Here is a 23,797-nt window from a genome sequence, read left to right as displayed (position 1 = left end):
GATAGCTTCCATTCAGTGTCATTGCTATCTTGCATTTAAGCTGTGATAACTATATGTAGCCCAAGGTCCAGTGTGTTTCAGCAGCAGCCCTGGGAACTATAAGTTGTGGACTACAAACCGCGGCATATTGGGAGAACTTCCTGGGTCCTGCCAGGATGTGCCCTCTGCCCAAGGACTGTGCTAGAAGCAGCACACAGGCTGCATGCTTAGAGAAGGGGCTGCTGAACTGTTTTCCTCTTCTATGTTTTTTACAGAATAAAGCCGGAGTGGGTCTGGTCTGAGGTGCACTCACACATACACAGCGCAGAGCACACCAAGCAGCCTCAGGCCTAGCCCTCCCCGCACAGTGGTGTAAGAAGTCACAAGCTTCCCCTATGCTGAATAACCTCACACTGGGCTCGCCAACAGGAGGAGTTACATATAGATGGAGTGGCCACCAGGGCACCTGTGATTTTTCCTTTTTCCTCTTCTTTCGAAAAAAAACGCCCTCTTCTGCATCCACACACACCTTTTTCTGAAAGGGCTCTTTCGGAAAAGGCATTCTTCCTCATAGAATGAGGTTTACCAATGTCGGAAAAGCCCCTGCATTTTTTATTTTCTTTCGAAAGAACGCAATAGCAGTGTGGACGTAAGTGAAGTTTTTTCGGGAAAATGGCCGTTTTTCTGAAAAAACCCTGCAGTCTAGACACACCCTTGAAGTCTCCTGCTTTGGCAGAGCAAATCCTTGAATTTTTATTTGGACCCAATGAGCTGCCAGATTCAGTCCAAGCAGAATAAACCATTCGTCTCTGCTAATTGCAAGAAGATAAATAAGACCTTTAAATACAAATCCCTGTCTTTTTAGGCAATGTGATGGAGAAACCCTCGGAGGCAATGTACAGGTCCAGGGCATTTACAGAGATGGTCCTGCAAATTAGCAGACGTCGAGATATATGCAGGTTTTATGCAGTAAATGCTGCTTCTGCAGGAAAGCAAGTTCCCATTCCACAAATAATTAAACACCATTGAAGGCATTTAGCTAGAATGGGTGTTCCCTGAGTGCTTACGTAGCAGCCCAGGAGAGAATCAAATATCACCCAGCTGATTAGCAGAGTGCCCACAGCACCTACAGTTGGCAGTATGTGTTTTTACTGGTGGTGCACATCCACACATGCTTTGGTGAACATAGCAAAATTTATTCCACCCCCAGGTGGAAAAAATTAGAGGAAACACTGGCTAGAACCCTCATGGTGTTTACCTTCTCCAGCTCGAATAAGCTGTTCTTTATTCCCTCCCCCACCTTTTGCCTTCAAGTGTGTTCTCACAGGATTTTCTGCTCTCTCGAGTGGAATGTGATTTAGCTTTGTTAAAACCACACAAGTATTTCAGGCCTAGGTACTTGAACAGATTCTATTTTAATTTTGTAAAGATGAGCACAAGCCCGGAAGCCAGAAGGCGTTCAAGCCTTGTGACAGATACCCTTATGCCATGGTCCCTTTAGGGCAGATGCCACATTTAGTCTAACTCACATTCAGACACAGTCCAGGCCTTTAATGGAGTTAACATCTTTTAGTTCTGAAGAAAAAGGAGACAGCTGTTGCACTGATCTACAAATACTTTTCAAGTTTCTAAGGCTGTGTCCAGACTCCATGCCTCCGTCGACGGAGGCATGTAGATTAGCCAGCTCGGAAGAGGGAAATGAAGCCGCGATTATTTTAATCGCGGCTTCATTTAAATTTAAATGGCTGCCCCGATCTGCCGATCAGCTGTTTGTCGGCAGATCGGGAGAGTCTGGACGCGATGCCCCGACAAAGAAGCCTTTCTTCATCGACACAGGTAAACCTGGTTTCACGAGGCTTACCTGTGTCGATGAAGAAAGGCTTCTTTGTCGGGGCATCGCGTCCAGACTCTCCCGATCTGCCGACAAACAGCTGATCGGCAGATCGGGGCAGCCATTTAAATTTAAATGAAGCCGCGATTATTTTAATCGCGGCTTCATTTCCCTCTTCCGAGCTGGCTAATCTACATGCCTCCGTCGACGGAGGCATGGAGTCTGGACACAGCCCAAGAGTCAAGGTCTCCCAGGTCCATGGCCTGTCACCTGAAAAGCTACTCATGGGGCAGCGGCAGTAAAACTAAGAAAGGCTTCGACCAAAGTCAAAACCTCAGGTTTAAACTGCCATAAACTAGGGGGGGAGTTTGGATCAGAATGAGCTTTGTGGGATCCAAACCGACATCCATGAGAATGACCAGGGGTGAACAGCTTTTTGGAACGAGGGGGGTTGAGCTACACACACAACCTTTATCCCTGTCTGAGCCCCCTCACCACCCCCTAAATATGGGCCCAACATCCAGGATCCTGCATGCAGGGCCCAGAGATTGAAAAACCCCTTCCCCTGCAAGCACGGGACTGGCAGCCAGCTGGGATGCCAGGGCTGAGCTGGGTGGAGGGGGCTGACATTCTAGCAAGGCACAGGGGCTGGTGGTGGGGCTGAGAGGGGTCAACAGTAGAGCTGAGTGAGGAGCTGGTGGTGGGGTCGAAAGAGGGACCGAGCGAGGGTCCGACAGCCCACAATTCTCGTGTTCTTTGGATGTGAATGCTGTCATTAGCCTTGACTTTAATGGCGTGACGAACCAAACCCAGAGCCCTGGGAAAGTGAGACTCTGGATCCTAACTTCACGGGAGCAAGAGGATGACAAGCATGTCACAGGAGGCACTTGATATCCTGCAGGATCAGGCAAAGTGGCCCCCAGTGGAGTGTGGGGCCCGGGGCAACTCCCCCCCAGCTCCCCAGGTGTGGGGCCTAGCGCAATACCCCTGACGCAGGTCCAGTCCTCACTCCACTGCTTCTGCAAGCCATGCCCCTGCTCTACCCCCAGCAACACAGCCCGGGGGATGACAGTGCCTGGCCTAGCAGCAGAGGCATCACCTCCCCCACCACAAGGGCAGGAAGAGTCAGAGCAGCCAGGCAGCCTGCTCCACTTCGCACCTCCCTGCCGGCCTGCTGCCCCCTGCGGACGGGAAGCGGAGTGGGCCCAAGCGCTCTGCTTCCCACTGCCACCGGGAAGCCGCGTGCAGCTGGGAGGGGGCGGTGCGGTCAGTGCAGTGGAGCAAAGCAGGCGGCTGGGCCCCTCTAGCTCCCACCACCCGTGTGGTGAGTGTCGGGGGGGTGACCCTGTAGCCGCCCTGTGCCAGGCCCAGTAATCCCTGGTATCTTCCATTCATAGGATGGTTGGGGCCGCCGTCATCGTGCCCTTAAGCCACGTGGATTAGAGCCACATCCCAATTTGTCCTCTGGGATCAGGTCTCAGGCCTCTGGGGCCCATTATCACTTTTAACAACATGGATTCTTGCTTGGCTTGTTTCCCTTCTTCTAACACGTGGATCCTTTGTTTGCTTCCTTTGGCTGCTGCTATGATTTTCTGGGGAGACACCGGTACCAGGCAGTGCTTAAAAATAACCCTAGGCTTATTTAACATTTGGCACTTCACTCCCCAGTTACCACTAGCTGGCAAAAAGCTCTCCCTAATGTTAGCTCCATGCAATCAGGAGGTGGTCATTAGATTAGACAGGGTCACACTCCATTACAGACTCTGTGGATTTTAAAGACTAGAAGACAATGACTGTTTAAGTTACATATTCAACAGCTACAAGGTGGTCAGAGTAGCTACTGACCAAAGATTTTATTTTCGAATGGCTAATCAGGCCCCGAACTGAAGCCAATTCATCATTATTTTGCATCATATCCTGACAGACCAGCACACTAAGATACCCATGGATGGTGCCAGCAAAGAGATGGAGTATTTAACGGGCATGGAGACTAATATTCTATGCTCTAGAGGCTGCCTATTACCAGCTCCATGGATAAACTTCTGTCTCCACTGCTGTCTATCTGGCATGCTCCCAAGAGTTGCATTCACTTTTAAATAATAAAAATAATAAAGCAGTGGTTTAAAGTGATGTTCCGGAGACGTGCAGGAGGCGGATATTAAAGAGCTGCCTGCAGCAAGCAATAACGACAATAGAACACTGAACTTTACGAATATATCAAACTGCCCTGAGGAAAAAATGGAAATGGAACTTACTAAGAGATACCTGATGAAATGGAGGGACACAGAAGCCAATGAGAAAGGGAGTTGGAGGATGGGTTATTTTCAAGTTACTTCTATGAAACAGCTTGAAAAACCCACCTGGGAGTAGCAGGCTTTTTCTATACTGCCCTCTTTATCTTTGCCATAGGAGACCTTTATGGCAAAGCAGTTCAAAATATAGGTCCACAAGAGATCTGTGTGTTGCTTTCTCCATAGAATAGGTGGTTGTTTGGATAGAGGTTTAAGCACGAGCATATTTTGCCTAGGGAGGTTGTGGAATCTCCATGAATTGCTCCACTGGACAAACACCTGATCTAGATAACACTTAGTCCTGCCATGTGTGCCAGGGACTGGACTAGCTGACCTTCTGAGGTCCTTCCAGTCCTATGATATTATGGTAGGACATTAGTTTCCCGCCTTATAATATTTACTCTTTGGTCAAATCATTAGTTCCAGTAGCCTCAATATCAGGATATGAAACAGATTACACTTACACACACACACACACACACACACACACACACACACAGTGTGATGCTTACCACCAGCCCACGTTTTTGCATGGAAATAATAATGACAGATCAAAGGCAATTTCCCAGCTGAAACAAATTCTCTTTTTTCAGTGAGTCAGCTTGTTTTACTGCCATGGTATTTTGTTCTAGTTAGTATTCAGTACTAAGTATACATTGGATTAAATGCTGGATAATTTGTTGCAATTTGATTTTAAAAACAGTGGTACAGGCTGTTAATATTGCCGTTTTTTGTTATAAAAAGGCACTTATCTCATTTGATGACAGCGTTTGACTTTTAGCAATTCACAATTTGCTCTTAATATGCTTGGACAACATTGATGGAGGTTGTCTGCAAGAGGGAAACATTTGCTGAAGTTTAGGTGCAGCTGGTCCATGATAAAGTACAATGGTAGAGCAGTCAGGAGTTAAAGAGCTCTCTGCTATCAATACGAATGCTATGAAAGTTTTGTGGAACAGGGTGAACTATTTGCCCTAGTTCAAAATGGATTTTACAGAAAACACTGACAACTTGTACTCTGTACAGCTCTCTGGTGTGTCCAAGGCGTTAGTCAGGTGTCTCAGTTCCAGCATAAGCACTGCATTCTGTTTAAAGCTGTTTCCGTTTAGTAATTCAGTTCTTGTATCACAAGCCCAAAAGTCGGAAGGAAATTGCATGCCTTTATATGGCAGCATAAAATTTCAGTTTATACCAGTCAAAGGTATTCTCAGTGTTGCTACCAGAAGAGCATTCTTTCAACAACTATTCCACATGGAAGTAGCATAATTTGTATTTTTGGCCTTCCTTTTCTCTGGTCTCTATACCGCTAATTTGTCTTCAAATGAAAAAGTCAGTCACACTGCACCTCTGTACCCTGAGCTATAGAGTAGGAGGTGATATAGGTTATTTATCTATGCCAAATTCATAGGCCTCAAGCATTATGCTAACTGCTGAAGTAACGTGTGATGGGATAGATGTCTGTAGGTTCCTTACATTACTGCTGAATACAATAAGGACAGAATATTACGACAGCAAGGCAGTGAATATAATAAGGGCAAGATAGCTCTATTGGCTACAAAAGAACAGCCATGCTACATGAAGTCTATCTAGCCCAGTATCCTGTATTCCAACAGGGACCTATGACAGATGCCCCAGAAGGAATGAACACAACAGGTAATCATAAAATATACCCTGCTGTCACCCATTCCCAGACTTGAAAAACAGAGGCTAGATGTTGAAAAATCATAAACTGGCCCTTTTCCTACCCTATGCATCATGACATGTTTCACAAATAATATATTTTGGCTTCTAAACCTTCAGGCTATGTCTAGACTACATCTAGATTACAGGGGTTTTTCAAAAAAAAAGTGGCCTTTTTTCGAAAAAACTTCACTTGCATCTAGACTGCCGCCGCATTCTTTCGAAATTAAATCAAATAACACAGCATTTTTTTCTTCAGCGGTAAACCTTATTTTACGAGAAAGAATGCCTTTTTTTGAAAGAGCTCTTTCGAAAAAAGACATTCTTGAACACAAACTGGGCTTTTTCAAAAGAGAGCATCCCGATTGCCTGGGTGCTCTCTTTTTTAAAAAGCAGATCGCTTTTTCAAAAAAAGTGGTGGCTGTCTAGATGATCTTTTTCGAAAGAAGATTTTTCGAAAGATTATTTCAAAAAGGCTTCTTTCGAAAGAAGCATGTAGTCTGGACATATCCTTGTTGTGCCCTTAAGTCCTTTTCTCAAGGTTTTTTTCTCTGCAACCATGATGCCTAAAAGAGAGTTGAGATTATGTGTTCATATGAATCCAAAAGAAGGGTTTGGAGGGAAAAAAAACCCAAAAGACACTAGATATGGTTAGAATGTCAACAAAAATACTGCAAAAAATCATTGGTTGTTCCATGATTCCTGGGCCAGGTCTGTACAAACCTCAGCACTGGCAATATTTAGAGCCACAATGGGGCTACAATAAAGAATGCTGGCTGGTTTTCTTCCCCAAGGGGGCCATTATGACAGCACAGAACAGCTGGAACACAGTTGCAAGAAGCTGTTCATGACACTGAAATATGTCATTCTGCCATGACTGAAATATTGTGCAGAGACAACTGCTCTCATCCAGATTTTTGTTGCTTTTTGTTTTTACTTTTGAGATCCAGAGGTCTCTGGTCACTTCTGACCACAAAGAGACATACGAAGTGAAAAGCTGGGCTTTCCTTACCCAAGAATGTCATTGTGATGAGTTTTATTTGTGGAAATGTTTGAAAGGTAGCGGTTCCGTTCCAAGGTAGAGATCCCGAGAACTTCACAAAATGGAGTGGTCATCCTCCAGACAGTGCTCATTGCAATCCATCCCATCTCAACACTAACAGCCACAAGAGGAGGTGCTGAAGGTACCCATTGTGTTATCTGGGGTCTCGCGGACGCATGAAGAATCCCCAGCTAATGAAATGAGGAATGCAAAGGGCCCGAAGTCCAAGAGACAACCCTGTATTTCAAATTCATTTTCTCTCTGAATTTCAGGTGCATTGTGACAGGACCAGTCCCAGGTTGTGTTTCTTTTTTCCTTTAGTTGGGGGAAAAGAAACTGGCCTTTTCACAGATAACCTGTCCCCTGTACAACATGTGTTTGTGACAGCAGCCAGTAAGCAGAACAGGCGAATGACTTTTAAAAGACTTTGATGGATATTCCATCCTCAAAAGGATGCTAGACCAGATCAATGGACGCCAACTGAGATCATTATGTATGACTTACCTTGCCCGTTCCCTTCCCTTCCTGCCTTTGAGGCTCTTTTAGAACACTGAATGTCTTTCTGGGGAATTTCATTTAATATCTTGGCAGCATACTCAATTCCTCCTGTCAGATCCTCGAGGCAGTCCTATAAATAAAGGGCAGAATGCTTTATTACTGGAGTCAGCAAACAAATTGTGCACAATGATGTCCTTACTCATCCTCCAATATTATTAAAATGTGCAGAGCGTTTGTGGGAGAAGAGGGGAATTTAGCTACTGCCGTGTAATGCTTTGGTTCCCACTCTTTTGTGCACAATGTACAGATGCATTTTGTATTTTAAAGCCTACCACACAATGAGCCTCTTCCTCCACAAAGGCCTGTATTTTTTTTTTAAAAATCTTGACTCAATTTTTGCGCATGATTTGTTTTGCGGTTCACCCCGTATGTAATTATAGTGTCCGAGACTAGAGGCTCTCATTTGCCATTTGCATGCTTAAATTCTGTCAGATCAGATACAGGTTCTACTTGCATTAGGGCAGGCAGTGCTGTCTAGCGATTAGAGCATGCCACTTGGAGACAAGACACCAGAGCCCCGTGCCCAGTTGCCACTGACTAAAGGTATGTCTGGACTACATTGTTTTTTCGAAAAAACTACCCTTTTTTTGAAAACTTCACCTGAGTCCACACTGCAATCGCTTTCTTTCTAAATGAAATTGAAAGAACAGAGGGGGGGGGTTCGACATTGGTAAACCTCAAATTACGAGGAAGAACGTCTTTTTCGAAAGAGCTTTCCCAAAAAAAGGTGTGTGTGGAAACAGAACAGGGACATTTTTTGAAAGAAGAAGCAATCAAAAAAAGCACAGGTGCCCTGGCGGCCATTCTGTGAACAGCAATCAGGGCTTTCTTTCAAGAGAGGGTCCATGCAGCCTGGACACTTTTGAAAAAGCAGACCACTTTTTCGATCCAGTTTTGAAGTGTCGATGCTCTCTTTCAAAAGAAGCTTGCAGTCTAGACGTACCCTTACTGTGCTACCTTGAGGTAGTTATGCAGGGACTTGAGGTGAAGACCACTGAAAGACCTGCTTGTGCCACCTTTATCTGAGGAGAATAGAGGCTCAACTTCAGTCATTTCATTAAGCTTAAAAAGAACAGCTCACCGAACAAGCTGGCACTTACTAAGAGCAAGAATGGCAGAGTCCGGCTTTTAACACAATTGTTTATCAGCCTTAAAACTGTTGAAATATCTGCCTGAAAAGGGGACTTCAGACATCACATTACTTACCAATTTTACAGAACCACTTATTCATGGATTATTACAAGCCAGTAGTGTGAACTACCTTCTCTGATTTTATCATGATCCTCATTACATTTAAGCCCAAATTCCGCAAGACGTGAGAATCTTGGTTTTCATTTTTTAAGTAGCAAATTTCTAGTCCTCATGGTTGAGGGAAAGACATAAGAGGAGAGAAAGAATGAACAAGTGGCAAATGTGACACTGAAAAGTGTTTAAACACTATGACAAAGAGGAGCAATATAAAAACCTCCATGGGATAGAATCAGAACTGGAAGAGACCTCAGGAGGTCATCAAGTCCAGCCCCCTGCCCAAGGCAGGACCAGTCCCAACTAAATCAATCCAGCCAGGGCTTTGTCAAGACAAGACTTAAACCTCTAGGGATGGAGATTCCACTACCCTCCTAGGGAAATAGTTTTTCCTAATATCCAACATAGACCTCCCCCACTGTAACCTGAGACCATTGCTCCTTGTTCTGCCATCTGTCACTACTGTGAACAGCCTTTCTCCATCCTCTTTGGAACCTCCCTTCAGGAAGTTGAAGGCTGCTATCAAATCCCCCCTCACTCTTCTCTTCTGCAGACTAAATAAACCCAAATCCCTCAATCTCTCCTAATAGGTCATGTGCTCCAGCCCCCTCATCATTTTGGTTGCCCTTCTCTGGGCCCTCTCCAATGCATCCACATCCTTTCTATAGTGGGGGTCCCAGAACTGGACGCAATACTCCAGATGTGGCCTCACTAGAGTCTATTTTAGATTCTTCCTATGTCCCCATTCAGATATTGGGCTACACTTCCCACCTCCCTTTTAGTCTATCCATGTGCATCCCCTTGAAGTGAGTCCCTCACACAAATTTTGCATCCTTAGACAAGGTGTGGTGATGCAGCCCTATGGCTGTGTCTAGGCAAAAGCCCTCTTGCGCAAATCATTTGCGCAAGAGGGCCAGTGTAGACAGCACAGTACTGTTTTGCGCAAAAAAGCCCCGATGGCTAAAATGGCGATCGGGGCTTTTTTGCGCAAAAGCGCGTCTAGATTGGCACAGATGCTTTTCCGCAAAAAGTGCTTTTGCGGAAAAGCGTCCGTGCCAATCTAGATGCTCTTTTCCGAAAATGCTTTTAACAGAATACTTTTCCGTTAAAAGCATTTCCGGAAAATCATGCCTCTGTAGACGTAGCCTATGTGGATTCACCTATCAACCCACCTCAGCAGGTCTGATTGATGTCCAGACCCTGCAAGTCTGTGCACTCTGGCAGCGGTACTTAGCAACCAAGAGTATCACTTATTTAGAACAAAAGTATTTCACCCCTGAGCAACAGAGCGGAGCCAACCTAATTCTCTAGTGCAGACCGGGCTTTGGATTCTTATGGAACAGCTCCGGCAGTGTGCTTACTACACATCAGCTCAACCTCAGGCATAGCTCAGAGTGTCCCACAAACATTAACCAACACTTCTTCACAAAAGCTGAGGTAGGAAGTGTCACTATCATCATTTTATAGATGAGGACAAAAAGATTAAATGAATTAAGGCCCATCTCCCATAAAAAAAAAAGCCAGGAATGAAACTTCACTCTCCAGAGTGCAGGCCTGTTACCTCACCCACGAGATATCCTTTTTCTCTAGCTCGTAGATCTTAATCATGCTGACGTTGCTTGACAGGTAGCAAGCCAATGCCAAACTTATATTCAAAAGACTTAATTCAAATAATACAAGTTAATTAAATAAAATTAGATAGCTAGTTACATGAAAGTGTGCAATATAACTTGGAAACAGCTGATAAATCTACGGAAAATACACGATCAATAGGGACTTATTTACATGCAATATATTTTCTAAGACAAATGTGTGTATTAAGTACAGTTCAACATTTTTTTCCTATGCAAGCTATGTGCGCATCTCCACAACAATATCTAAGAAGAGACTATTTTTCTGGGGTGAAAATTTTTTTTAAAGCTTATTTCAAATGGTTCACATTTACCTAAGGCATAAAAAACTTTAGCCAGACTTTGTACCCTAACAACAATACTATGAAGCAAGTGGTCAAACAATCATTATGACCCTATGCTGGGAGAGACAAGGGGGACATGAACATTAGGGAAAAAAAAGCGAATAGCTAAGCTGAAGTGAGTCAAATAAGATTTTGCTCTCTGCTGCTGGGAAGAGATGGTCAAAGTCAGGTTTTTTAGTAAATGAAGCAAAAAATTTTAAGTTTTTAACTTCCATGCAGTCTTCTAGAATGTCCAGTAATGCCATTATGACAGAAAATATTTGCTAGGAAATAAAAGTCTCAGGGGGGGTAGCCATATTAGTCTGAAAGGGTGCATCTACACAATGACGCTAGCTCAAAATAAGCTATGCAATTTGAGCTATGCATAGCTTATTTCAAGCTTATTTCTAAATAAACCACTATTACGACAAGGTTTACCAGGACGTTGGAATTTCGAAAGAAGCATTTTGAAATAATTGCATTTTGAAAAAACAGGCATGCTGTTAAGAAACAGGAAATGCTATTTTGGGATACCACCTGTATCCCAAAATAGCGCCACTGTCTAGACGCACCCTAATGGAAAAAACTTAAACAATGAAGGCCCTGCAGATTCTTAGAGACTAACAAAAAATGTAGATGGTATCATGAGCTTTCGTGGGTACAACCCACTTCCAGATGAATGGAGCAAAGGGTCCAGAGGTTCAAATAAATAGCAGAAAAAGAGGGGATGGAGAGGGAAAAAAAGGGGGAAAAAACCTTATCAATTTTAACTGCAAATTTGACATCTTTAATCAAGATCTGAACAAAGACATGAATTGGTTAGGATGCTACATTCAACACCTTAATGACATCAAAAGTTAAGCACTGGGCACTTACAGCCCACTATTAGCCTCATTTGCATGGACATAAATTGACAAGATTTTTTTCTCCTCTTTCTTGCTGTTCGTTGTTTAAGTTTTGCCTGGGAATGAGTCCTTGACTGGATAGAAATACAGTTCTGCAACAGTTCACCCTTTGCACTCGATTCTCTTGGTCTCTCCTTCTTCCGGATCTAGGAAGTGATCTGCACTCTCTGAAAGGCTTGTTTGTTCCCCACTAAGAAAAAACTCTCCGCTTTCTTTGCAGAAATTGTTAAACTGATGTCTCCTGTCAGTCAGTTTTATGAGAGAAAAATAGGAGCCAAGTAGTAATAAATTCCTCTTAGCTGAACTGCAATATCTATATTCCTGCAGGTGGACTTTGGTAAGGACTAGTTTGATTAATTGCTTTATACCTTTCTGAGGGAGGGAGGAAGGGAGAAAGGAAGGCTGCATGCTTGTATTTCTGATCAACTATCCAGCACTTGCAAGGTTATTATAAATGCGACCACAGTGGTGTTTAGTAGAGGAGATGAGATCAGTGGTTCAAAGGGAGAGGCCCTTCCCCCAACCATCCTGAACTTTGGACAGAACAACAACAAAAATCAAGGCCCAGCTCTGCAGCCCAGCTCTGGGGGGCTTTTTATGTGTGGGGAAGAGGTTTCTTATTTGTACCGCTGCTCTTCTGACAACAACTCTGAGAGTACATACGAGATTGCTGGCATAGTTCCAAATGGCCAGATCTCTTCCGAGAGCTACTATGTACAAATGAAACGGTGCTCTATTTAAGAAAATAAGTGACTTCTCTGACTTTCACCAATGTCACGTGGCTTTTTACTCCAGTGCGTGCATGCGGAGAATCAGGAGCATACACTCTCCCATCAGTAAGGTCATTACCGGCCTGAGAAAACGTTGGCATTAATGTCCTTTTAGCCAACCTTTTGCTCCCCCTGCAGCACACTCTTTATTCATCTTGTGCAGCCCATCTGCCAGATGAATCATATTTCTCAAGTGAAGAACCACAGGCATTAACTCTGAAAGTAGGCTCGATGTGTCTTGTAGCAAAGAGAGAAAGCCTGGGGCTAGTGTAAGACCTGAACCAAAGTCAGCAAAAGACAGGCTCTCTCAAAGCAGACACTTGCTTATACGTTCACTGTCTTGTACATGAACTTGGCAAAAACATGGGTAGTGTTACTGAAATACAGGCACTCATAAGTAGTAGGTACCGGAGATACTTGAAACCGCCTTCCTGCGAGATGGAACATGAACACCCCAACCGCGAGTAAGACACGGATGGGAGGACAGAATAATGAATGAGACCGGAGGAGGGTGGTTGAATGAATAGGTACAGCCAGGACCGTAGTATGTCACTTGCTTGTATCAATGCATAGAAGAGAAGTCATATGAAGGTACCTTTTTCCAGTCAACCTCCTTGTCATGAACAGGAGGAGTGCTGACCAGCTCCTGATGACTAAAGGGTTAACTCAGGTTAACAAACAAAGGTGTTGGCCAGGGGGGTTCGGGCAATCAGCCAATACAAATGCAGATAGAAATTTCAAACGGGGACAGAGGGGTTTCTCTCTCCTTTGTTTGAGAGCAGAGCAGTTTCTCCCAGGTATTGAGGGAGATGGGAGATGCTTTCTCTCTCCAAGAATGGACTTCTTGAAACATGTAAGTAGGGAAAAGTTTAGATAAAGAGTCCATCAGGGTTTATTGTTTTCTTTGTTTGGGGGTTTGGAAATCATGTCTGAACTGGCTAATTTTCTCCTCTTTTGTAACTAAGGATTACAGCCCAGGGACTTTCCCTGAGTCTATGTCAATTCACAGCTATTTACCAACTAGTCAATTTAGTATGCTTGCAACACTACTTTTGTTTTGATGATAAAAGTTTTCCTTTTTTCTCCTTTGATTAACAGGTATTGATTGATTGTTGTGACCTGACATTTACATGCCGAGTTAGCGGGGCAGAGACCATTGTTCTCTGCAAATTCCCTCTGTTTTCCCAACTCCAAGCAAAATGGAGGTTGGAGGCAGGCGGAAGGGTTTTACCTTAGGGAGGGGATTCCCAAGTGATCTCTTGCCTGGAAAAGGGTTTATTTGATATCTTTTCAAGTACATTTGGGTGGTAACAGCAAATTTTTATGCGTTATCTTTTCTTTCTTCTTGGATCTCAGGGACACTGAGGCCAGATAAGCTTGTCTCTGGGGAGTGCCAGAAACAGATTTTTTTTTTAAACAGAGTTTATTCTGCTAGCTGGCCTCCTGTATCTGCATGCAGAGTGTCAGGCTAGAGGATTGAGCCATGACACTCCCGCAGCTGACTGTGCTGAGTCCTTGCCATGGGGCACTCATGTGCTACTTACCTGCAGAGTCTATGGGACAATAGTCCCAGGCCTGGAGGACAATAAACCTGGCCAAGCACCTTGACCACCAAGCTATGATCTTTCTGGAAAGTCCTACAGAGATGTGCTGCACCTGTTACATGTTCAGCACTAGGAGGGCGCATGGTGAACACACACACGTGCCAGCTGATAAAATCTTATCAAATTTACATATAAAAATGCTTGTTCCTTACACCCTTTTCTGTCCAGGCACGTGGGCCAAGTCTCAATCCTGCGACACTAATTGGACTGGCTCTGAGCAGATTAGCTTCCACATGCATTCAATACCTGCATGCAGTAGCTCTACATTCACTCACGCTCCTTCTTAAACTGCTTGCCTGGCACAGAATGAACTTTTAAAGCCACCTTCTCGGCTCATGTAAATCTGCATCGCTCCGTTGTGTCTGGTCCATAATGTCATTTGGTGGAACACTTTGTTCAATCCACTGAATCCTGCCAGTGCTTAGGCAGACAAGTAACTTTACTCACATGACCAATCCGAGTGAAGCCAATGAGAAATACAGTTAGTCGAAAGAATTATGATGCAGAATTTCAAAGGTATTTAGAAGCCTAAAGCTGCCAATATGTGCCTAGTGAGATTTTCAAAAGCCACTAAGTGCCAAGCATACAACCAACAATAACAAACATCAGCAGGATTAGGCCAAATGAATGTTGGGAACCTAAATATTGTATGAATATTGACTTAATATAAATAGCAGCTGCTTCCATTATTTCACATCAAAACATGAGCAGGTAGAAAACAATGTTACACGTGATTCCAAATTCTCACATATCAAACCTTTGTAAACTTAACTCACTTAAATAATTTGACCTGGATTCATACTGGATGCACATATACTATATGGCTGTGTCTACATTGGCACCCTTTTCCATAAAAGGGATGCTAATGAGACACTTCAGAATTGCAAATTCCGTGGGGGATTTAAATATCCCCCGCGGCATTTGCATTTACATGGCTGCCGCTTTTTTCCGGCTCGGGGTTTTGCCAGAGAAAAGCGCCAGTCTAGACAGGATCTTGCAGAAAATAAGCCCTTTTCCAGAAGATCCCTTATTCCTACTTTCAAGTAGGAATAAGGGATCTTATTTTCCGAAAGATCCCGTCTAGACTGGTGCTTTTCTCCGGCAAAACCCCGAGCCGGAAAAAAGCGGCAGCCATGTTCATGCAACTGCCACGGGGGATATTTAAATCTCCCGCGGAATTTGCAATTCTGAAGTGTCTCATTAGCATCCCTTTTCTGGAAAAGGGTGCCAATGTAGACACAGCCTCTAGCTTTGCGACAGGAAGGCAACATTTCTTACTGTACATTACAGCTAAAAGCGGTAACTTCTGAATAGACTTCTGCTGACAGTAAGTGGAGACTTCATTCCTATGTGATGCTTCTAACAAGTATAAGAACAGTTGTAAAGATTTGACAAAATGAAGCTAGAAAATTCTGACATTAATTTGATTGAAAAGGTACAGAATTTAGGGAGGTGGCTAGTTATTTTACAAACCTATTAGTAACTTTCAATAGCACAAGCAAATAACATGCCTGTAGACTCTGAGCAAATAAGTTATTTTATTAATTATTGTCTGGAAAGACAATCTCGTAACTCCAGAATATATTACAATACTGCGGCTTCATAAGAAAGAAATAGGCTAAGTCTAGACTGCAGGCTTCTTTCGGAAGAAGCTTTTCTGGAAGAGAGCTCTGGAAAAACGTTTTCCGAAAGACAGCGTCCACACTGCAAAAGCGCATCGAAAAAGCGATCTGCTTTTTCGAAAGATAGCGTCCACACTGAATGGACACTCTCTCGCATGTACTCTGTGATTGCTATGGACGGAATGGCCACCAGAGCACCTGTACTTTTTCCTCTTTCCTCTTCTTCCGAAAGAAAGGTGGAGTGCAGTTGGGGGGGGGGCAGAAAAAAAGAGGGCTTGGTGTCCCAGGGATTAAAGAGCCTTTGGGCCCAGCTAGCCCCGCCCTGGTTTACCTACAACCAATGCCAGGCTTGGAGTGAGGAAAAAAGGAAGGAGCCCAGTTCAATGACTAACAAGGAGGCAGAAGCTTGGTCCAGCAACCTAAGGACACGAACCAGAGCCTGTCTGCTCTGAGAAAAGGGGGGAACCTACTGAGAAGCCCCAACTAAGGGTAATCTAGACTCTTGGGTCTATGCCTCAAACTTAAGGACTTGAACAGGTTCAGAATTCCTGGGCCAGGAACACAGGTAGCAGGGGATCACTGTCCCTTTTTCCCTGCTTACTCTGCAAACAAGCCACTAGGCTACACAGCCCCCAGGAACCCAAGCACAAGTCCGTGATACAGAAACAAAGTTGAGTGCTGTTGTGCAAGGTGCTGTACAAACACATAGGAAGAATCTCCCGTGACGAGCTTAAAATCCAAATAGATAAGAAAGAGGGGGAGAAGAGAAGTACATTTATCCCCCATTTTCGGCAGGGAACTGAGGCACAGAGAGAGTGAGTGTTAGACCCGCTGTGACACAGGGAACAGAACATTGAATCCCTGGTCTCTTGTGTGCCAGCCCCCTGCCTTCCCCACAAGACTCTCCTGCTTTCTGGGTAGATACGCTTCGCCTATGAGGATGAAGAATTTGTTTTGCTCCATGGGGAATGGTGGTTAGTATATGCAGATCTTCAAGAGCCCTTCTAGTGTTTGGCATGTACATCCAACCGCTCTCCAAGGTCATTAGGTGTTTACAGGGGTGCTGGAATTATTTCTAGAGTGGAGGTACTGAACTGCACCCCTCCAGACCTTTTTGCACCCTCTTTGGCCCCATGTCATACCTAGAGTTGCTGCTGAATGGTGTCCTGTCTGAGAGAGCTGGCAACCTGGCCATAGCTAAAGGCAGCTGTGGAGTCCTGGGCCAGTGGCAGGACCCATAGCAGAAGCAGGGTCAGTAGCCTGCACCCCATGGACAGCAGGTGGCAGGACCCCAGCAGGTCCTCAAGCCAGCAAGGCCAGTGGGACTCAGGAGGCGCTGCCTGCAGGCTGGGCCACAGGGACTCCAGAGGGGCCTCCCAGAGGCCAGGAAATGGGGTTGGCGGAGCTGGTTGTAGGGCCAGTCTGTGAGTGTGAGGAATTCGGGTGGAAAACCTGGGGGGGGGGGTGAAGAACCCCCACACCTACTTCCCATGCCTATGGTTATCTACAGAGTTGTACTCAAATGATTTCCCCCTCAAAGTTCATAAGAGCTGGACCAATTTAAATTAAAGATATGTGAGAGCCCTGAAGTGCTAGAGCTTTCTCCAGCCACAGGATCAATTATTTGTGAGATTTTTATCTGTGAAAACTGATCTTCTTCCAGGAAGCACTTAAAACAAAAGTCCTAGGACAAGAAGCACTGGGCTTAAATTGCAGCAAGGGAGGCTTAGGTTGAACATTAGGAAAAACTTCCTGTCAGGGTGGTTAAACACTGGAATGAATTGGCTAGGGAGGTTGTGGAATCTCCATAGCTGGAGATATTTAAGAGCATATTGGACAGACATCTACGGGGACAATCTAGATGGTGCTTGACCCTCCTGTGGAGGCAGGGGTCCGGACTCGATGACCTCTCGAGGTCCCTTCCAGTTCTATGATTATGAAAATAGAAATGTCACATTTGTCCTGTCAATAGGACTACTTTAGAGCGGAAAAGAAGCTTCTCCCACTCAAATTCTTGCTGCTGACTGAAATGTGGCAATCTTTGGTTGGGAATGAGGATCGTTTGTTCAAACAATGGTCTCTTTAAGCCCACAGGTTCTGTTTTAGAACCAAACCCTAGAAAATGTGGCCTATTAGCCTCAGATTCACCCCAATGGCATAGAATGTTCTGGAAACCCCGAATGCAAAAATGTCCAGTAACATATATTGCAGATTTTAAGGAGCCTTCCTTTACTGCAAAACTGCTCTGATTTAAATTAGACTTTGGTTTTGTGTTTACGGCGGTATTGGGGGGGAGGGGGTTGTTTGTTTTTGGTCATTTAACTTCAGTTACCAAATGGTGCTTTAATATGTTTGCAGCTAATCCTTCTCTTATCACACCTTTTGGCATATCCCATTCACTGCATCTGTTTTACCTTGACATCTAGACTCTGAACATGCATAAACAACACCTGATGGTGTCAGTGGGACTGCTGGATACATGAGTTTCCTCACAGTAGTGTCCTGTCAACCAGGATGACTTTCCAGCCTTAAATTTGACATTGATATCTATCCCAAAGAGAGCTAAGAACTGGAGTATGTGTATGCATGTGCATATGCATTGTTTTTAAATGTCTTTCTTTCTTGGTTAATGCACCTGAATGGCAGACACATATACTGCTAAACTATGGGGCTGTGTCCTAGACTGGCCAGTTTTTCCGGAAAATCAGCCGCTTTTCCGGAAAAACTTGCCAGCTGTCTACACTGGCCGCTTGAATTTCCGCAAAAGCACTGACTTCCTACTGTAAGAAATCAGTGCTTTTTGCAGAAATACTATGCTGCTCCTGTTCAGGCGAAAGTCCCTTTTGCGCAAAACTTTTGCGCAAAAGAGCCAGTGTAGACAGCTGAGATTTATTTTCCACAAAAAAGCTCCGATCACGAAAATGGTGATCGGGGCTTTTTTGCAGAAAAGCGCGTCTAGATTGGCCACAAACGTTTTTCCGCAAAAAGTGCTTTTGCGGAAAAGCGTCCGTGCCAATCTAGACGCTCTGTTCCAAAAATGCTTTTAACAGAAAACTTTTTCATTAAAAGCATTTCCAGAAAATCATGCCAGTCTAGACGTAGCCTGGGTGTGTCTACACTACAGGTTTTTTCCGGAAAAACAGCTATTTTTCCGAAAAAACTTCAGTTACGTCCACACTGCAATCACGTTCTTCCAAAAGAATATAGAAAGAGCAGAGGGGTTTTATGACATTGGTAATCCTCATTCTACGAGGAGAAGCCTTTTTTTAATTAACTGGTAATCTCTTAAAGGAATTTGTGGCAAGGGTATCTGTCTGCAAAAATACAAACTTCTCCTCTACATACATTATCCACATCACCTAATCAGAACAGACAACCAAGGTGTTTCCAGCAGATCTAAAGTGATTATTCCCCTTTATTCGGCACTAGTGAGGCTACATCTGGCTATTGCATCCAGATCTGGGGCCCCCACTACAGAAAGGATGTGGATGCATTGGAGAGGGTCCAGCGGAGGGCAACCAAAATGATTAGGGGGCTTGAACAAATGATTTACAAGGAAAGACTGAGGGATTTAGGTTTGTTTAGTCTGCAGAAGAGTGAGGGAAGATTAGATAGCAGCCTTCAACTTCCAAAAGGGAGGTTTCAGAGAGGAAAGATAGAGGCTGTTCTCAGTGATAGATGGCAGAACAAGGAGCAATGGTCTCAAGTTGCAGGGAGAGGTCCAGGTTGGATATTAGGAAAAAACTATTTACCTAGGAGGGTGGTGAAGCTCTGGGATGGGTTCCCTGGGGAGGTGGTGGAATCTCCATCCTGAGAGGTTTTTAAGTCCCGGCTTGACAAAGCCCTGGCTGGGTTGATTTAATAGGGGCTGGTCCTGCTTTGGGCAGGGGGCTGGACTCTGTGACCTCCTGAGGTTTCTTCCAAGCCTATAATTCTAAATAAGAGGAACAGAAGAATTTAAAGTTCTGCAGAGGAGGAAAAGTGCGGAGGGGTCTTGCTTAAATATTATTATTCATATTACAGTAGCACCTTAAGATAAGGACTTTCTTTGTGCTAGGTGCAGTTGATAGGTCCAAGACAAGTTTTCCTTTTCTAAAGGTGACCAATCTAAATAGACAAGACAGAGAAAGGGACTATGTTTATCCCCAATTTACAGCTGGGACCTGAGGTAACTAGTTCAAAGTCTCACCCCAAATCTTGAATTCACATCTTGAATTCTATCTACAGATGTGGTCGCCTCATCTCAAAGAAGATATATTGGTATTGGAAAAAAATACAGAAAAGGGCAACAAAAATTATTAGAGGTTTGGAACCAGTCCCATATGAAGAGAGACTAAAAACACTTGGATTTTTCAGCTTAGAAAAGAGGAGTCTAAGGGGGGATATGATAGAGGTCTATAAAATTATGATGGTGGTATGGCAAGAATGAAGGAAAAGTTATTTACTTATTCCTACAATATAAGAACTAGGGATCACCAAATGAAATAGTCAACAGGTTTAAAGCAAACAAAAGGAAGTTTTTCTTCACTCAGCATACAGTCAACCTGTGGAACTCCTTGCCAGAGGATACAGTGAAGGCTAGAACTTTAACGGGGTTCAAAAAAGACCTAGATAGATTCATAGAGGTTAGGTCTATCAATGGCTATTAGCCAGGATGGGTAGGAATGGTGTACCTAGCCTCTGTTTGTCTGGAGATAGGTGACAGGAGAGTGATCACTTGAGGGTTACCTGTTGTGTTCCCTCCTTCTGGAGCACCTGGCATTGGCCAGTGTCAGCAGACAAGATACTGGGCTAGATGAACTTTTGGTCTGTCCCAGTATGGCTATTCTTAATCTGTGGCATAGTTGAGAACTGATTTCACAACTCTTGAAATCTAGTCCAGTGCATTCATCTCATTTCTCTGAAGAGAGATTGTATTCAAAAGAAACAGACAGCAGAAAGATTTTGTAACAACCCTCTCTATAATTGCTGTTTGATTATGGCTATAATTTTTATACATACTACAGGTTTTGTCTTTCAAAAGTCAGACTGGGGGGGAGACAGACTTTTGTCATTATGAGCACACACATTAGACAATTTTTTTAGTTCTCTTTTGAATAGCAACACAAAAATCAAAGGCATGCATGTTCTCTCTCTGATCTGAGTCTGAAAGAGATGTAGTTGTTGTGCTTCAGTGACTTTACTGCACCTTGAGGCAGAAATTACTCTTCTGAGAGACCTCAGGTCAAATATATTGCTCAACCAGACTTCACAATTTTTCATTGCATTTTTAATTAGCACATTTCCAGCCGTTTGTAAAGCTATGGCATTTCCACATGGTCTGAGTGTTCTAAATGGTTTGAAATCACTGTTAGAACTGCCAGGTCCCAAAGCACATACTTTGAGAGACCGTTGACATCAAATACAAAGCTGTTACTAATACAATGTAGTTGTTTATGGTTTATTGATTTTTTTTTCCTTTTCAAAAATTGCCTATTGTATTTCAGATTCATACCGCATTGAATAATGCATCGTTAGATACAGGGGGCACAAGACTCGTATTCCGTCACAATCTTTTGTATTATTCTTTCCTCGTTGCTATAAGCACTTGTTTTCTAGCATACTGCTAAACTACTTCCCCCACTATCCAATTTCATCTACTCTTCTAGCATATAGCAAACACACACACACAGCGCATGCCTATGACACTGGTTACAATGGGGTACTGTCACTAGTCTTCCTGCTAGTCCGTTGTAACAGAAAAAAAAAATGTAAAAAACAATGAATGATCCTGCAGCACCTTAGAGACTAACAAAAAAATGTCGATGGGATCGTGAACTTTTGTGGGCACAAACGACTTCTTCAGATGAACAATAGTTCTAACTCTGTTATAGAAGTGCTTTGAAGGTCTAAATCAACATGCAGCCCGAGGTCTGTTTGTTTGCAACCCGCAGCGCAGTTTGTGTTTATGTGGGACTCAACACACGGCCTGCGGGTGGGAGCCAAACCAAAAAAGTAGTCAATATAATGGTCTTCTGTTGACAAGCGTTTTAGTAGTTAAATTCCTGGACTGTCATTGCTCATTAAAAGTGCTGTCAGATGGGTGGAAATTGGGTAACTATTGCATTTTACTAATATCAGCAGAACTGACTTAAATGGGGCCTGCATGTTGTATAGTCTGGCCTTAATCTTTGTATTCAGGCCCGTCCATGTGAAAGAAGCTATTTGCATATATATTTGCACGTCTATGCAACCACACTTACGTTGCGGCCCTCGGCATGTACTGTGAGTATCATTGTGGCTCCCGGGGCTTCCAAAGTTGAGTAGCTGTGACCTAAATGAACCTTCACTGTAGAAGGCACTGTACACATACCTAGTAAGAGACAGCCCTGCCCACAAAGAGCTTATCATGCAAGTATACAACACAGGCAAAGGATGGCATAGGGAAACAGAGGCTGGGGAAGGGGAAGTTGTATGACCAAGGCCAACTAGCAAGTCAAAGGCCAAGGCAGACATAAAATCCAGGTTTCCTGAGCCCAAGTCCAGCGTCCTTATAGAGCAGACTACCTGGCTGTCACTGAAATTATATCTACTGCCAGTGTTCCCCGTCAACTGAGAACTTGGCCAGTCACCCAGGAGAGGTTCAAATGCCGCCCAGCTGAGTAGCAGAGCGCCCACAGCTAGCCGCATGTTTCTCTACTGGTGGTGCACATCCACACATGCCTTGGTGCACATGAAATTTATTCGCGACAGATGGGAAACATCAGAGGGAACAATGTCTACAGCCACATTAAATACAGGCAGTAAACACACAAAGGGCATGTTCACCTAACTGGAATCTTATTATATTCATCTATCAGTGCCGCCTGTTCTGATCATTTAGTTGGCATGCTCCACTTGCTACAACTGGAAAGTATGGCCACTTTCAAATGTTCAAACTCCTCGGTATTGCTAAGAAGCTAATTAGCATCAGATCAGGTTGTTTGCGGCTCTTACGTTTAGACTACTGAAATAAATGGATGACTGAATTCTGCCAGTTTTGTTTTCGGCAATGAAAGTGACATATCAGGAGTTTCCAGCTGGCTTACTGATCTCTCTCCCTTTCATACAATCACAGGATGCAGCTTCATGTAAATCCCATCAATGATAGAGTCTAAAGAGGTGCTTCTGAGACATCCCTCGCTTGGCAAGTTAGTTGTGCGCAAGAAACATTTGGGCAGGGCTAAGCTTTGACTATGCAACAGCACTTTCCTCTAATGGGGGGGAAGGCACGCTGGCCAGAGGATGTCAAAGGATGAGATTTTCTCACAGGCCGTTAGCCAGCCAGAGTTCTGCATGCAGAAGAGTCTGCTGCCTTAGGGTGGTTAAACACTGGACTAAGTTGCCTAGGGAGGTTGTTGAATCTCCATCTCTGGAGATATTTAAGAGCAGGTTAGACAGATATCTTTCAGGGATGATCTAGATGGTACTGAGTCCTGCCATGAGGGCAAGAGACTGCACTCGATGACCTCCAAAGGTCCCTTTCAGTTCTAGTGTTCTATGATTCTATTATTCTCCGTCCAATCCAAGGCAGTTTGGACTGCTCCTGTCACATCTGACAAGAGCAACAAGGGCCTCTGGAAATCCTAATGGGCTCGAAGTGCCATGCTCACTTTGAAGTTAACGGGAAAGTTCCAGTAAAAATGGTGAGCTCTAATTCCAGGCGGAAACTAAGCCTATAGTGCTGCCTGGCTTGAAGAACGAACGTTTTTCCATTATCGCCTCCCTGATTTATATCTACATACATGTACGACTGACATTCGCTTTACCCTTTTGTAATTGGAAGCTGTGCAGCCACCTGCCACTCGTTCTGTACTCCAGCAGCTCAGCATGCGGTTTGCTACAAAATCACTGGAATGCTGCATGGGGTGACAAACTGTAGCTAATATCTTACAGGGAAACAGTCTGTTTACTTACATCTAAGGGGGGAAAAAAAACCTGTATGCAACTGAAAAGATATCTAGTGGCAGAGGAGAAAAAATGAAGAATGGGGGAGGGAATGTTTTCCTTCCTGCCATACTATTCTCCCTCCTACATCTCTGATTTTTGTGCTTTCAAACCAAAGGATTTCTCTACATTTGAAAGAAATAGGTCATTTGTGCTTTGTGTCCAGCACTGATGTCATGGCAGTGGTGCCAGCAACCCACTGAAAACAGCCTGACTATTTATTTAAAAGTGACTGGCAATTTTGTATGACCAGCTAAAGGGCATTAAACAGAGTCCTGATTATCAGAGTCAGAGGGGTAGCCGTGTTAGTCTGACTTATAGACTAACAGATTTACTGGAGCATAAGCTTTC

General features: G+C 44.0%; 1 long non-coding RNA gene across 1 annotated transcript in view; it reads right to left on the bottom strand.

The window, feature by feature from the left end:
• Positions 1–23,797, bottom strand: part of LOC112543555 (uncharacterized) — an 83,226-nt gene that overhangs the window by 34,778 nt on the left and 24,651 nt on the right. Inside the window, exon 2 of the long non-coding RNA XR_012897080.2 lies at positions 7,328–7,451. This is a non-coding gene — a long non-coding RNA (uncharacterized LOC112543555). The remainder of the gene's footprint in view (positions 1–7,327; positions 7,452–23,797) is intronic.

The sequence above is a fragment of the Pelodiscus sinensis genome, chromosome 21, assembly GCF_052426305.1.
Source record: "Pelodiscus sinensis isolate ZL-2025 chromosome 21, ASM5242630v1, whole genome shotgun sequence".
NCBI classification, from domain to species: domain Eukaryota; kingdom Metazoa; phylum Chordata; order Testudines; family Trionychidae; genus Pelodiscus; species Pelodiscus sinensis.
The sequence above is the reverse complement of the archived record's forward strand: the minus strand, read 5'-3'. Positions and strand labels throughout refer to the sequence as shown.